The 17,299-nt window shown below is 39.4% G+C and overlaps 1 protein-coding gene and 1 long non-coding RNA gene across 2 annotated transcripts in view; both read left to right on the top strand.

The window, feature by feature from the left end:
* Positions 1-7,294, top strand: part of LOC101015839 — a 79,615-nt gene extending 72,321 nt beyond the window's left edge. Inside the window, exons 2-3 of the long non-coding RNA XR_650362.4 lie at positions 4,957-5,177; positions 7,133-7,294. This is a non-coding gene — a long non-coding RNA (uncharacterized LOC101015839). The remainder of the gene's footprint in view (positions 1-4,956; positions 5,178-7,132) is intronic.
* The window catches only part of XKR6 (XK related 6), a 295,851-nt gene that overhangs the window by 78,443 nt on the left and 200,109 nt on the right, over positions 1-17,299 (top strand). The window lies entirely within an intron of this gene.

A 17,299-nucleotide genomic window follows, 5' to 3' on the forward strand; every position in this document is an offset into this window, starting at 1 on the left:
TCATGTCTTCTGTCTGTAATAGTGGTTGTCCCATAAAAAGGCAAGACCATATTTTCAAAGGAGCTGGGTTTGGAGTCTTAAGATCACTGAAAGAGTCTGTGGCAACAGCAGTGCGCCTGGATTGGCCTTGTCTCTGGGATGGAAGAGATGAAAAAACAATTGATTATCACTCACTTTGTGGCACACTCTGCGCTATTGAATATTGAATATCCCATTAAGTCCTTAAGAGCAAACACAAGACCTTGAGGCCTGCCCCTCATTTATAGGAGTCAGGAGTGAACATGCACTTTGCATGCAAGTATACTTTGCAAGACAGTGTGCAGATAGGCGAGCCTTGGAGAGGTAAGCAGTGGCCGTGTGAGAGAAGCACAAAGCTCACGCCTACTGGCAGTCACCACCCAGTGGGCTATCCCAGCACCTCTGCTTCACAAATGAATTCCAGCATTCCCAAAGTGACTCCTGATAGACCTGACTCATGGCTCTCAATCTCTTTCCATTTTGAGAAATTCAATCCGTAGAATTTTGAAATGCTGAAATAGCAGAGCATCCTTGAAAAACATTTTTGTTATCAAAGGAGTAATTGTTCATGTTAGAAAAATTCTGTAGACAGATAAAGTGACAAGCGAAAAGCTCTTTCTCCCATTCTCCTGTGCCTAGCAGGCTCTTGGGTAACCCTCCTGTGTTCCTTCACTCCTCCCTCTTACTCTTGTCTCTTAAACTCGTTTTAAGAAATAGTACTTTTGAAATGAATGGCATTGTAGATCTGTTCAGCAGAATCATTTATGCACTTAATAATATATCTAGGACACTTTTCCCTGGCTACATGAAAGGTAATGTTTTTTTAAAACCAGCTTCCTTGACAGACATTGGACTTGTTTTGCAGATTTTTTCTTTCATTTTTTATATATTAATAGTACTGCTGTATTGTAGTTATAAACAACCTCCTCGTACAAATATTTTTGCTTACATGTGAGAAGAAATAAGAATCTGGTCCCAGAAGTTAAATTTCTGGGTCAAAAGCATGCATATTTTAACATTTTGGTAAATAACGTCATTGTTCTTCAAAAAGCTAGTGCTGGTGTATACCTCTCCTAATGGTCTGTTTGGGTGCCTGGTCCCCCACACTCTTGGTAATCCCTGTCACTCTGTTAGCATCTCATTTGGATTTATATTGCTTTTGAGTAGGTTTGAAGGTGTTTTTCTGTATTTATTGGTCTTGTTTTCCTTGATGAATTGTCTGTAATTGTTGCACAAGTTTTCATGGGGTTTTCTTTTTCTTGGGAATTTATAAGAACTTTATCCGTATTAATACTACAGTTTTTTTTTTCAGTTTATGTTGTTTGTTTATAAATGGGTTTTTTTGGCCACTTTTTAATCAGTTGTGTTCTTTTTTGGCCCCTAGGGTTTATGTCATAATTAAAGTTCTTCATGTGCCTTTAAATGTATTTTTTAAATTTTGAGCCATATTTTCTTTGAACATTTTTATGGTTTCACATTTTCAGTTTAAATGTGATATTTCTGGAATTTATTTTGACTTAAGGAATGAAGATAGAGATGCAGCCTTAAGGTTCCCAAATGGCCAGCCGCTGTCTCCATGCTGTCATTCAGACATTCTGTTTTCTTCCTGTGGAATCCTTCAATTTGGGATTTTCTGACTGATAAATGTATTGTGTTTAGAGTGCAAGCTGCATATGTGAAGTTGTGGGATTCCCACAGAAATAAAGAACACTGTTGGGTTTTGCTGGGTTAGGAGATGAGGCGTATGTGTCAGACAGGAAATCTTAGAATCTGTCAAGTGCTGGGAGCAGAAAGAAAACTTGTAAGAGGGACTACAGTGTTCAGGTTGCAGGTTCACCTCTAGTGTGTCATGGGGCTTAATCCTTTCTGCAAAAAAGATCCAGTTTAAACTAAGGAGACAGTTTTTCATGAAAATATCTTTGACGTTGAATGTTCTTAAATAAATAGCGTTTGTTTTTATAGAAGTTTGACTCTGTAATTAGTCTAAATTCGTAACTAACTCACTAGAATTCATCAATCCTCTTAAATGGGAGACAGTGTAATATTACTGAAGTGGTGGATGGAGTTTTATGAGTAGCAAAACTTAAGACTGAGTATATAGTTAGTAAGCTGAAACATACCTCTGAGGATTCAGTCTCCTTATTTTATCATCAAAGGCCTAAAGTGGAAGTAGTGAAAGTTGTGGAATTAGGACAGTGTTGCAGTTGTTGTCGACTGTCACCTGTATTACAGAACATCAAGTGGTTGAAGCCAAAAGGGGGAAATGGCAGCTGTGGCTGTGGCATGGATGAGGTTGTGAGATGTAAGGGGGACATCTGAGTTCGGGAGGCGAATGAAGACTCAGCTGCTTTTAGTTCTTGCCAAGGAATGATAGCAAATAGGCCGGGTATGGTGGCTTATGCCTGTAATCCCAGCACTTTGGGAGACTGAGGCAGGAGGATCACCTGAGGTCAGGAGTTCGAGACCAGCCTGGCCAACATGGAGAAACCCCGTCTCTACTAAAAATACAAAAATTAACCAGATGTGGTGATGGGCCCCTGTAATCCCAGCTACTCGGGAGGCTGAGGCAGGAAAATCGCTTGAACCCAGGAGGCGGAGGTTGCAGTGAGCCGAGATTACATCAGTGCACTTCAGCCTGGGTAACAGAATGAGACTCTGTCTCAAAAAAAAAAAAAAAAAAAAAAGACAAAGAAAAAAATCAAGTAAGAGTCGAGCTGTGGGTAGCCGACAGGGTCTCTGTGTTGACACAGGACAAATTTAGGATACATAGAGGAGCACGTTTAAGACTTAGAGTAGAAAAAGGGTATCTGTGAATTAGTTATGTTTTCTCTGAAGCTTCCTATGAACTGAAAAGAACAGGGCCGTCTGACATACACGGGAAAGGAGGAAGGGTTTCGCTGCTTGCATGTAAGACCAGCATATGGTTTTCCATGTTTAAAATTTGAATGCAGCAAAATCTAAAACTTAAGAATCATCTTACGAACATCTGTGGGAAATGTACTTTCAAAGCTTATTGATTTGCTTAAAACCCAGATATGACTCCCCATAGTTCTTGTCTTCTTTATTCTAAGTATTTAAGCGTAAATTGCAGTATATTACTTTAAAGTATTTTCTGAGGCCTATGAACTTCAGAGTCAAAACATTTAACTTGGTAATATTTGTCAAGATATTAAATTTAGTTGAACTCCATGAAAAATTATGGAACATAAGCCAACTCAAAAGTGTATTTATTCTTCTGGTTTTAACCCATTTATGCTGGAGGTTGCAATTTTTTTTGGGAAAAATCAGGCCTTGGTGATGACCGTAAGCAGTAGGATACAAATAAATTCCACAAGCTTGACGTTGCAGTAATGGAACACTAGACATCAATGGGTTAAGATGAACATGGAGCTTAATTTGAATCAGGTGCATATATTTTGATTTTTTTGATAATGTATCATATTCCCACAAAATTAAAAAACGTCATTGGTATATGTAGAACCAGCAGAGAAATGCAAAACATTGAACAATAATGTTAGTGTAGACTATATGTGATAATTTATGAATAATATTTAATGGGAATAGATGAATGGTGTAAAACATTCTGTAACATATTTGTCTTCTTTGTAGTATAGCTAGGGCCAATTCTTTAAGTATAACTTTAGCAGCAGAATTTCTGAATTGTAAATTATGGCTTCAGTGGAATGAAGTACTCTTAAAATAAGTGGTTTTTGAAGGTACTTGGCAGATTTAACCTTTCAAAATAGCCTGAGGCATTATATTTGGTACCAAAACTACCAGCATTCTCCAAATGAGAGAGAATTAATTTCCAGGATTAAAGTAGGATTTTGAAAACATAAGCTTCACACTGAAGAGACAGACACATGATGAGTTGAGGTCGTTGACAGCGACAGCAGAGAGATTCAGAGTTCTCAGTGGATTTGGTTTCAAATTCTGCAGCCTCATTCTGTTGTCACTTAATACATACTGCCCTCCTACCTCTTGTGGAATCTCCTTAGCATCATAGCACAGACTTGAGACCCCAAATTAGGAAATAGATGGCTGAGGACTCCAGACTCGCTGATGGGTTTAGAACTTGTTCTGTCATACCAAGCACTTCATTCCAGTGCTTAGAAACATTTGCTATTTGCTGAATGAGTGAGTGCCTTATTTTGGTTGGAGAAACAGGTTTATTTTCATGTTCTACGAGTACTGCTATTGGAACCAAGAGTTGTGAATACACAAAAATATATTTCTGAGGGCCAGGCTATTGTTACGGTTTAGCATTACACTGCCTTTTCTTGCCCTGGCACACACATATATATATATGATCTAAGTGGCTGACTTCATTGAAATATTGTTAAATTTAACTCTATAAAAAGTAAATGTTTGACCGGGTGTGGTAGCTCACACCTGTAACCCCAGCACTTTGGGAGGCCGAGGCAGGCGGATCACCTGAGGTCAGGAGTTCAAGACCAGCCCAGCCAACATGGTGAAACCCTATCTCTACTAAAAATATAAAAATTAGCGGGCATGGTGGTGGGTGCCTGTAATCTCAGCTACTTGGGAGGCTGAGGCAGGAGAATCGCTTGAACCTGGGAGACAGAGGCTGCAGTGAGCTGAGATCCACACTGCTGCACTCTAGCCTGGGTGACAGAGTGAGACTCTGTCTCAAATAAATAAATAAATAAATAAATGTTTTATAATCTCAGGAAACGAATCAAGTATGACTTTAGCTTTGTAGAACCAACTTAGATTTCAATTGTTATGATACCCAGCGGCTAACAGGATAAGGAGGGCACCACTCCATTCAAAATAGGATTGTGATTCTCTGTGTAGAAATGTGTACATTTTCATTTTTCTGTGATAAAAATGGCTTCTAATATTCTATATTTTAGTGTCATGTTAGATATTTCATTCCATGCTCATTTGTTCATTCACATGTATTTTTATTTTTAGCTCTAAGCGAAAGACATGAGGCCTCAGCCTGAAATGAGGTTGTTTTGAGGTCATCTGATTTCTGACTAGAAGGTGAGCGATCGCCTCGTCCTGAAACCACTTCAGCCCGAATGGTAAATGGCAAAGCCAGCGAGAGCGAGGCCTTCATGTGTTTCCGTGTCTGTGCTGCCCCAGTTCCTTCCTCTTCAAGATTAAAAACATTTTAAAGTTGTAAACCAAAGGTATTAAACAACATACTGACATATCTTACCTAAATTAGCTCAAATGTTTTACAAAAGGGCTTACATCATAAATGCTAATTAAACCTTTTAGAGCTGTTTAAACATGGCTTTTTAAAGTGAGCTCTTGTGAGCTACCTAATCAGCGGCAAAGTATTTATTATATGAAAAAACCTGAGCCATTAGGAATTAGAGATTGAAATAATTTTTTTTAAACAGTAGGGTTTGCTCTTAAACAAAAGGGAATCCAGACTTACAGGTTTTTAGACTAGAAAGTAAGGATTCTTGCCACAACTTTTTTTTTCTATGTTAAAGAATTTTAATGATTTATGTATATGTGTGTGTTTATTTTACTTTTTAAAATATGAAGTGCCTATGGAGAAGGTTAGTTGTATCAGTTAGCTTTGAAAGATTTTATGTTCAAATATATTTTATAGTTGAAGATAATACAATGGCTTCTTTTTACATTTTAGTAAAACTTTTTTGGGTGGAGGGGAGTGTTATTTAATTATTAAATGTATTCTGATGGACCATGTCCTTTTAAATATGTTGAGGTAGCAGTGCTTATAAGGCAGTTACTATGTTTAACTCTCCTAAAAATATAATTCCAATAAGGTTTTTACTTGGAGTTCAGATTCACACTAAGCTGTTATTTTAAATAAGTGGTTCTTTATGCTACTTCATTTCTTTTACTACATGTAACAGCATTAATAACAAATATAGTACCATAGATTTACTTATCTTTAACCTAAATTGTGCAGTCATTTAATTGATGAGATGCTGAGGAAATTAAATTTCATCTCATTCTGGAGGGTGCTACAGAAGGCAAATTGTGAGGAACTGAAAACGTCATCATTTTTTTTAAGTCATCTTTATTTTCATGTTTCTCTTCTAGAGACTCAGTTGTCATGTTATTCTATGTTACTTAATTTCCCTACAAACAGTATTTTCTTACTGCTTAATCTCAGATGTTGAGAGTAATTTAACATTTATAAAATGTGTTCTTTTTCTTCATGTATGTGGCTTTCTGTAATGATAGGGAGAATTATTCACATACACTAAGAAACAATTACTCACAAGCTGGCCATGGAAATCTGGGCCCCGTTAGGTTGACTGGGAGAGCAGTGATTTTATGTGTGTGGGCTGTTAATAATTTCTGCTTCCCCGGGCCAGCTTCACCTTGTTCTTAAAGAAAAACCAGTGTGCACTCAGTGGTTCTTTGTTTTACCATATCTCCTGATGTGTTGTTTTATGCTTTTGGAAATATGAACTCTGAACTCTTGATTTTCTATGGAATAATTAAATAAACTGGTCTAAGTAGCATGGTCTTTAAGCCTATAGCAAAAGTTTTGTTTATACAGCTCACTTTTGTATATTAATATTTTTAATAAGAAATAATACTGATGTTTTTATTTTTGGAAATTTTTGCCAAAAAAGTTTTTTTTTCTTTTTCAAAAAAGGCCTACCTCTTTTTGGTTAGAACAGCTTTGAAGAGCGTCTTTCTTAGTTTATGTGCTAAAAGTTAATGTAATAGAAGCACAAAGACTTTAACCACTATTACTCAACTAAGAAAAGAGTTTCTAAAGGTGAACAAAATCTATAATTTTATTTATGCATCTGAATTTCTGTCACCGTGATGACAACTTTTAAAAGAAAATAAAGACAGAACTAATGCCACTTTAAAGGCTCAGATTGTAAATATGAAGATATTTTGACCCAGTAAATATTCCATAATTAAATAGGTGATGTGTTTGAGTATTGTGTAATATTTATTTTGCTGTATGAAAACTGCCTTGTTTTTAAATAAAACTGTAATATTAGACTTAAGAGCTTCTAATGGTAAGATGATAAAAAGTATTAACTTAAAATGTTTTGAAAATTATAAAAGTAAATATTGACCATTTCTAAGAAAGTCTTTCCTTTGACATTGTTTAATTTGTTTCCTTTTTGTTTTTTAGGTTTGCAATTTTTTTTGGTGATGGCATGTTCAGAATCTTGGATCCCTAAGTTCAATATATTGGAAATATTTAGGAACTCTGGAAATTATGTTGTTTTCGCATACCTAGTAACTTACTAGATGAATCAGTAGATTTCATTAAAGTATATATAATCACAGATAATTATGACCTTGTACTTCTGGGTTGACATGCATGTCTCACATTATGTCTGTCAGTATTAGTGTCATGCTTTGGAGACAATTATCTTTTGAAGGTTTTGGGGTTCTTATGAACCTCAGTTTTCCCAGGCAGTTTATGTAATTCCTCCTATGCCTATTCTTGTCTTTTCTATCTGCTTGCAGTGTAAGTTACTTAGATCAGAGGCAATTATTTTTCAGGAGGAAATAAATCATCAAGTGACAATCCTAAAGGCAGTAATGACGAAATTTCAATCTGGAACCGGTCTCGGAATGTCCTGTATTAGAATATACAAAGTCCACCCACATTATATCCAAATATACTTGTGGCACAATGCTACCAGTTTTCAAAATGAGATGTTATTATGTAGGGCAGAAGTGCCAATGAGGAGGGAGAAGAAGCTGTTCAGTGGCCCTCCAGCCGCCACCTCCTCCTATTATTGGGTGAATGAGTTAGTGCAAAATTAGTGGCCAAAAGGTAGACAGTGTGAATGAAAGGGAGGAGAAGGAAAGAAACTTTAATCTCCAGGAAAGATTATTTATCCTTTAAAAAATGGAAAGTTGAGTGTGTTCCATGTACCTGAACATGCTATTTAAAACTGTGGGCTGCTTTCAGAATGCAGACTAATGCGTTCTCAACCATTGGAATGAATGAAAATTTGTATTTGATAGGAGAGTCAGAAAGTCCTCGAGCAGTTATCTTTTTTTCTTAGCTGTTCCTGGGATTAAGAGACTTGAGAAGCATTCTGGGGCAGATACATATGATGGTCAAATAATTGACCAAAACAGGGGAAGACTGACTGTTAAGACAACATTCAGAGCAACTTGGAAATGGATCAAGGGGAAAGGATGAAGAGAATGCACGGAACTATAGAGACTGAGTAGAAGCTCAGTGGCATGTTCATATATTCGTTTATTGGAAGTTTCATTGTTGGTGGATTATGCAATATTTCTGAAACTAGTGTATAGCAGAAGTTTTCATAACATTTCTATTAGATGGCTTTTGGAAGCTGAATAGTCTACCTCAATACCCCTGGCTCCTTTTTGCTTTGCTCATTTTAAGAGAAATTGGCTGATAATGTATTTAATAGAAAGCACAGTGAAAACATTAAGTAGGTTTTTTAAGGCCAGGCGCAGTGGCTCACGCCTGTAATCCCAGCACTTTGGGAGGCCAAGGTGGGCTGATCACTTGAGGTCAGGAGTTCAAGACCAGCCTGGCCAACATGGTAAAACCCCGTCTCTACTAAAAATACAAAAATTAGCCGAATGCGGTGGTAGGCACCTGTAATCCCAGCTGCTCAGGAGGCTGAGGCAGGAGAATTGCTTGAACCCGGGAGGTGGAGGCTGCAGTGAGCCGAGATTGTGTCACTACACTCCAGCCTGGGCGACAGAGTAAGACTCCATCTCAAAACAAACAAACAAAAACAAAAAACCCACATTAAGTAGGTTTTTAAAAGTCACGTTAAATTTTAATCTGAACCTCTATTGCCTGTTAAGCCGCTTTCTCATTACGACAGACTTTTAGAAACTTTTATTCTGTGATACTTTCGGCAATAGAGAGGTTTCCTTGTAGCCAATTCTAGCCACAATATTGACTGGACCCAGGCATTTGATACACCCGGAAGGAATTAACCAGGCAGGAGAAAACTTGGTCCCTACTGGAATGAATATTTTAAAGACCATCTTAGATTCTGAAAACTGTGAGTACAAATGAAAGAGACTCAAGAGGGAAAAACTTCAGAGCCTAAGAATAAAAATGGTGGTGGGATTGGGGCATAAACTCGCCCAGAGCTCACTTAAAGTGCTCTCAGGGAAGGAAGTGACTTCCCTAGGGTGGATGAGATGGTGCATGCAGGGCCTGGAGCTGTAGGCGTTCTGATGTTGGGTAGCTCACACTAGCGGGCTGTAGTGTGTTAAGAGTAGTGGCATGTGATCTTTGGAAGTATTGATACATTTCCTAACAGTGAGTTTGATTTTGTTCTGGTATGTTCTGAATGGATATGTGGCTCAAAGATTAACTTAGCTAAAAATAAGTATATTAGATATTAGGGAAATATTATTAATAAAGGTCTTCTCTCCCTGTTGGATAACTTTAGAAAATAATGTAGACAACTGAATGTAGTGGAGATGATGGCATGAATACTGTCAGGGTTTGATGCTTGCTTCCTAGAAACTTCCTAGAAATAGAACAGATCTAGACATAGGGAAATAAGGTTCCAAATAAAACCTTACACTTTTATTCTGATTTTGTGTTGGCCTCAGTTGTACTAGAAGAGTGTTTCCGTATGTGTCACTTGGGGAATCTGCACCTTCTGGCTCACTGCACTTCACAGCCCAGCATATCACTGAGAATTCAGAAATCTTACTCTTTACCCAGGGATGAACACATCCTTATGAGTTCAGGTGCACTAAATACATAGGAACACCCAGAGAAAATGAGCACAAAACAATGGTTCTTTTTATTTTGGAAGTTTCAGACAAACTCTTTGGAAAGTCTGAAGAAATCTATGGATCCTTTTCCTGGGAAGACTGCACAGACATACATATTCGTGTGGTTTCTGTGGGTGTAGGGACTGGCCCTGGTCACGTGTCAGGAAGCCCCGATCCAGAAGATCGTCTTCATTTTACCTTGGCCGGCAATCTGACTCTGTTCTCGCGCCTATCCGTGATTGATTCTCTGTCGCCTTGGAATGGAGCGTCAGGTCTTGAAGGTCGCTCACTGCCTTTCCAAACATAGAACTGAGCCACACGGCAAGAGCTTCCTAATGAAATGGACAGAAACTCTCTGCAAAGGGCTGCCCCAGAAGCACAGGTGATAGAAATAGAGTCCAAGGCACTAAGGCGTGCTGAGCCACAGTCCTCCTAGGCGATGCCTCCTGCTGGCTTAGTGGGTTTATTTCGTAAGTTGAGTACTATTGTCCTGTTTTTAAAATGAACATATTTCTTCTAACATTTCTAACAGTTATGAAGGTTTTCTCCCTAAGTGTGACTTTTTCTTATGTCTTGGGGTATCAGATTTACGGCGTAACATGTGTACTTCAAATTATAGCAGTGACTGGAAATTTAGGATTCTTTTGTTTCCTAACACTTAAATCTGCAGCACATTTTCAGGAAAATGGGCAAGTTTCACAGATAATTCCTTCCTTATTCCTTTCAGATTTTATAATTGTATGGTTATTTCTGAATTTGGTTAATTTGTTTATAAGTGTAGTGGACATTTAACAGAACAGATGCACCCGGTTATCTGATTAGAAACATGTTTCAACACAAGGGTCTCTTTGCATGGTTCCAATCTCTGTTTTCGGATCTGGGATTCTCCACCTGTTACATCGTTCGCTGGAACTTTCCTGCAAAATACAGCCTCACTGAGAGGCACATCATGGAAGAATGAAGCAGCCTGAAGAAACTCTAATATTGGGACAAGTGGAGAGATGGAAGAGCACCATCAGAGGGTGCCGCCGCACATTCGGGAGGCATCCCAGGCGCATGGCTCTTTGTATGTGAGACAGGATACCACTGTCTTTTATGCATTGGACTGGTAACCAGATAAAATAACCTTGTAAAACAGACCTTTTATGTAAGAAAAATAGAACTCTCACCTCGCAAACATTGCTGTCTGTTGCGGATGAACCCAGCAGCAGGAGGGGAGCCAGGTCAGTCCACTTGGCCTGAAAGTTAACATCATGTATTCAGATGTGAAGGGGTTTCTGTGCATGCTTTTGAAATATTGTGTTTGGGCTTTTACAACGTGTGCCTCACTGTTTCGCATCTACAGAGAGAGTGCCCCTGCAAGAGGAACCTGAGTGGATCCATGCCCACATCTGCATTCTCTGTCCTCACTACTTCTCCCTGCTGGTTGATACAAATGTGGGGATAACGTCAAGCACAAAGGAGTCTAAAATTGATTAGGGCTGGGTGTGGTGGCTCACGCCTGTAATCCTAGCACTTTGGGAGGCCAAGGCAGGAGGACTGCCCAAGGCCAGGAGTTCAAGACTAGCCTAGTCAACATAGCAAGACCCTGTCTCTACAAGAAATTAAAAAATTAGCTGGGCATGGTGGTGTGTACTTGTAGTCACAGCTGTTTGGGAGGCTGAGGCCGGAGGATCGCTTGAGCCCAGGTGTTTGAGGCTGCAGTGAGCTATGATCATGCCATTGCACTTCATCCCAGGTGATGGAGTGAGACCCTATCTCTTATTTAAAAAAAAAAAAAAAAAAAAATTGGAATCCTGTTTATCTATGTTGCTTTTCTTTGCCAAGTAATCATAGTACAGTTCCTTTCTAGCCCTTTGAAATGTTGCCCAATTTTAGCCCTTTTGTCATAAGTCAAGATGGAAGCATCACAGTTTGTTCCATCGTATTCCCTCCCATTGTCATGTTTTGCTCTGGGGATGGGAGGTTTTCAGTTGCCTCACTGTAAAGAGTCCACTTGCTGCCCTTCATTTCTGTCTCCCTTCCTGCAGGTTCTTGGGGGGAAATAGAATAGATGTGGATGTGGGCTTAGGGATCTGGGTTGTCTAAGGTTTGCCTGTAAACATTTTGCAGCATCGTATCTTTTTCTTTTTCTTTTTTTTTTTTTGAGACAAAGTCTCACTCTGTCACCCAGGCTGGAGTACAGTGGCACGATCTCAGCTCACTGCAACCTCCACCTCCTGGGTTCAAGTGATTCTCCTGCCTCAGCCTCCTGAGTAGCTGGAACTACAGGTGCCTGCCACCATGCCCAGCTAATTTTCTTTGTTTGTTTAGTAGAGATGGGGTTTCACCATGTTGGCCAGGCTGGTCTTGAACTCCTGACCTCAAGTGATCCGCCCACCTCAGCCTCCCAAAGTGCTGGGATTACAGGCATGAGCCAGTGCACCCAGCCAGCATTGTATCTTAAAGGTAACCTTTTAGTTGTGTGGATGACAGTTGTCTCCACTGGACATCTCTCTATGCCAGGTCCTCTGCTGGGTGTTGGTGTTCACTCTTCCCTCCAACCACCATATTCCCTTGAGGCCAGGAATGGACCTCAGTGTGCCTCAGGCATGGGAAGACCCGACACTGGCCTCTCTGGAGCTCGCTGTCTTCTGGAGTTCTGAGTTAAGGAGGTAGTTGAAGAGACCCGTGTATGACCCCCAGATGCCAGTAAAACCTATCATGTACAGAGAAAGTGGTCATGTCATAATAAGACTTTGAAAGCAAGATTCATCAAAAAATAGGCCAAATTTGCGGTCCCACATGAACCTGCATTGAACCCTCATTGACTATCCAGGTATGTATTACTTTAAAAAAATAAAAACTAACATAACTCTTAAAACATATTAGCAAATTACCCTGACATATTGAAAACAGGATATTATTCTAAAATTTCTCTTTTATGTATATTGCCTTTTAGAAATCCTACAAATGTGCTTTGTGTAAAAGGATATAGTCTACAATCATTTTCTGACTCTTCCTCTAATAAAAATTAAATGGCCTAATTATTTAAAACCTGGTCGTTTGAAATTATTTTTTGAGAAACATTTTAAAGCATGATACTATTTTTGCTTTTCATGTAATGTACAAGTATTCTCAGAAGCTGCTTGTATATGTTTGTGTTCCACATATAAAAATATTGTAAACAGGGTCCATGTATTTCTCCAGTGAGAGTTTCTGATCTTTTGACTGTAATTACCAAGTGCTTGAGGTTGGGGCGACTGGAAGTGAATATCAAGCTTTTCTGTGCCTGGAACCAACTTTGTCCAAATAAAATAGCTTTGTACTATGAAGGAGTTTTAGTAAGTAAATTTTGTTTTAAAAAATCCATGTGAGTTAAAGGAAAGGAAATGAAGAAGATCATATAAATATGATGATCTAAATCAATGTTCTGCAACTTTTCTACCCAGTCACCAGTGAGAGTGAGTCAGTAGAAATGAGGGGGGAAGGGAGTGAGGGGAGACCCCCATCTTGACTCAGCAGTGGTGAGGGCTGGTGTGTCCTGCAGACCTGGAGCCAAGCTCAAGGGGACTTGAGCACCAGGAGCCCCCACATTTCCTGAATGACCCGTGGAGGGCGGGTGCCATCCTGTGGCAAAATAGGAAAGAAAAGGACAGGATGGGGACTTCACCAATTTTTTTTCAACCTTAAATTGTTCCTTAAACCTTCATGTCCTTTTCTCTACGGTATGTTCTTATTTAGTAAAATAAAAAAGTTTGTAATCCTGAGTTCTCTAAAGATATAAAATTTTTTTATTGGTTTGTGAAGTCAGAAGGATGAGAGCTGCTGTTTGTTGGAACTGTGCAATAAATATTAGCATATTCAGGTTTCAATTCTGCCTACAGGACCTGTTTGCTTTTCTTTATCTCATAACCCATAACTCACAGGACACTAACCAGGGTGTCCGAGAACAGTGTGGGAAAGTTTAGATAATTACTTCAGCATTGCTGTGTGATGGGAGACGTTGTTTTAAAAACCGAGTGTGGTAGAGGTTAAAAGTACAGCTGTTACCATCCTGTTTCAACCAATGCTTGACCAAGAACTCTTTCTGGAAATCTCTTGAACAGATTTCCAAAAGTTACATGTGAAAAAGCACTGAAACCTCAGATAACACAAAGATCCACTACAATACGGCGTTGAGGAAATCATTTACACTACCTTGCTGATCACTTTTCACGCTTGATCTTAGCCAAAAGGCCAAGAAGTGATGTGGATAACTTTTCAACCTGTAAAATAGCCACCAACCTGCAAAAAAACTAATTGAACACTAATAAATGACCAAAATTGATGCAGTGGTTATAACTTGTGCTATTTTTATTTCTGATCATCCACAATATCAAGTTTAAGACTGACTGCCTATGTCATAGTTTTGTGTGACTAGACTACTTTTATTAACTGGCTTTAAAGAACTGGACAAAAGGACCCTGAAGGAAGAGAAACCAAGGATGAATCCATGAGGTATTCGGGCTGTGTGGCGATTGCCTTCATCTTGCCAGTAGAAGGGCATTTTCCAGAAAAATTTAGGCTGAATACCCATTTTTATACCTCGCCCGATTGAGTGCCAGCCACTGTGCCAAGTGCTGTATATGTACTGTGTGAAGGAGAAAATTTCCAAGAAAGATACTGAGATTTCTTCCTTGGCCTGTTTAAAATTGGGATTGATACCCTTCCTCGATGGATGCCGGCAGGCAGGAAGTTCAGAGGAAGTCAGTGATCTCCAGTCAGATTCACAATTCTCCAGAGTGTGTCCTTTTATCTCCCAGGATCTTGCAAAACTCGTGCTGAATTGCTCATTAGGGAAAGCTTGCCATACGCTACATTAAGTGTTTCCCTTAGAGACTTTTTCTAAGGAGGCCCAACATTGAATTATTAAACCCTGGGCTATGATTAGTGAGGCAGACACCTGCTTTCTGTATTCTCTGGGACTTGAAAGCAAGAATGAAATTACTGAATAAAATGAAATTGGTACAAGGGATATTTTGGACTTCATTTGCAGTATTACTCCGCATCTCCTCCCGTGGGTACGACAGCTGTCAGCAAGGGCTTTTAAATTCCACAACACTGGAAGGCATTACTTTGCCATTAAAATTTTGAATTGAATTTATTTTGAACATTCCCAATTTTGCAGCACAGAAAAGATGCTAAATCAATACTGAGTGAAATGATTTTGCCGAAAATATGACATGACTAAAAATTGTGTAGATTTGCAGTTTTGTAGTTGGAAGAGGAAGCACAAGTTTTTGACTGGGTCCCTTGATGACACAGAAGCAGGGAGTTTATCTCAGTCTCCCTCCAAAGCAAGCTTCATTTTTAGTCAATATCTCAGAAGTTCTCCCTTAGGAATTAGGATTTTCTTTACCTCCTGAATGGTTGTCAGTGACCTTTTATGGCTCTATTTTGACCTTAGAAACCCACATCACAGAATTGATTAGCATGCCATTTTAAAAGCCCCATTTGTGAAATCTAGAAAATATTGGGATCATTGTCAGGTAGTTTTCCCACTTTCAGAAATAAGGAATTACCTTTCCAAATGTGAGCGACTATGTGACTCTGGGACAGCTCGGACTGTCTCCCTTGTCTCTTGTGGGGCCTGATTCAGCCGGTCTCTGGCTGGGTGGCTTCATTGAACTCCTGAATAGTTGGATTTCTTGATGATTTTAGGAAGTTTAAGGCAGATGTTGGAGCATTGCTTTTCACATCTAGCAGCATAAGCAATTTCTGTGTTTTTGTTCATTTCTCTAGTAAGTCATTGTAACAAATTGTAGTTTCTGTCTCCTCCCTGGATTTTATTTTTTAGATTTATCTGTTTAAATTGAGATTAAGTAGGATAATTCAGTAGCTGCAATTTCTTCTAAAATTAAAAAACTGCCATCAGCAGCTGATCTAAAACCCATCTTACACTTAGTGTTATATATAATATATCAATCCTAAATTCTGGCAAAAAAAATAAAAAATGAGAATTTGGTCTGAGTGGAGTAAAAGACTCCATAAAAGCCGTTTCTCTCATCTTTGTGTGCCTGGTCTTTGCCTCCAACCTTCCTGGCTCTCTTTTGTCATGAGGTTGATGACCACCTTACAGGTTTGAAACTTAGAGCAAGAATAAGAAGGCAGTGATGGAAGGGAAGTGCCCAGGGATGGGCACTGATTCTGAGCTAGGGACAGGCAGTATTGGTTTCTCTGTAGGTTTTCATGAGTGCTGAGCACTGCACATTAACTCTTCCCTTGTCAGCTCTGTCCCTCCTCATCTTCCTCTTGCCTGATGGAAACTTTGAATGCTCAAGTATCCTTTCAGTGGCACAAAATAACTGTTTTAGCACACTGTTGCATTGGTGCCTCGGTGGGCTTCTGGTTGTAAGTGGGCAGAATTTTCCATAGACTTAGGTTCTGCTGAATTATTGAAAAGATCACATTTCTCAACAATTGGAATTTGTCCCTTTCCATTCTCGCTTCCTGTCTCTCCCCACCTTTTTCGGAATGAGAGTACAGCGGAATTGTCTTCTCAGAGAGCTATTCAAGTAGGGGAACTTGAGAAGCACAGTGCAGCTGGACATAATGTTGAAGTAAATTCTTTTATTTTTGCACATTGATGATGCTTAACTAGGCTTCAGGCACTGTCCTGGGCTCTTGGGAAGCAAAAGACACAAAGCGTGGAGTTGTCATTCTAGCAGAGGTAAACGAATGGCATGAGTGAATTCGAATATGAGAGAGCTCATGGGAAAGAGCAGGCAAGTCCTCGGGATGCTGGGCTGGGATAGAGGGCAGGTCTCAGTATTCCAGTACGAACTTAGGGAAAAAGATGTGAGAAAGACGATGTTTATGTCAGTTGGGATTGACCCAGAGGTTTGTCTTAAGGAAAAGAACTGTTGAAATTTCTCCAGCCAGTTACTGCTTTTCCGGCCACTCCTGGACCCATCTAGAAGCCCTTGCTGTTTCTAAATGCTGCTGGGCACATCCTGCTTGTTTCTCCTGCTGTCATTCCTCTTGCTCAGAGGTTTTTTTTTTTTTTTTTTTTTTTTTCTGCAAAGCCTAGCCCAGGTGGCATCTCCGTGACATTATTTATAGAGGTGGGCATGATTGTAACAAATTAGACTGCAAGATACAACACTTAAGATTGTGGCGGTTCCACTAAGGGAAGGAGAGTGTTTCTAGATGGGGCCTTAAAGGGTGACCCACATCCCTAAAGGGCTTAGGAGGACACTCCAGGCCGAGATAAATCCACAAACTAAACAGCATGAGGAATGGTGAGCAGAGTCAAATCCAAGGGTGTTTAAAACGCAGATCAGGGAGGGCTGCAAACTTGATGCTAAGGAGTGGGAGTTAATTGCACAGGAGAAGCCACTTCCGTCTTCCGGGGCTTCTCTCCTGTGAGAGTTTCCACCAAGGAGGGGGAAAATTCATTGGCTCTTGTGGGTTCCCAGTTTTTAATCTCTGGCAGGTGAGGAACAGAAGAGAAGGTGGTTAGTAAAAATTTCCTATCTTCCATCTCTCCATCCTTGTTTTTCCAAAATTCAGATAATTATTTTATAAAAATGACATATTT

This window comes from Papio anubis, chromosome 8 (assembly GCF_008728515.1).
Source record: "Papio anubis isolate 15944 chromosome 8, Panubis1.0, whole genome shotgun sequence".
In the NCBI taxonomy this organism is placed as follows: Eukaryota; Metazoa; Chordata; class Mammalia; order Primates; family Cercopithecidae; genus Papio; species Papio anubis.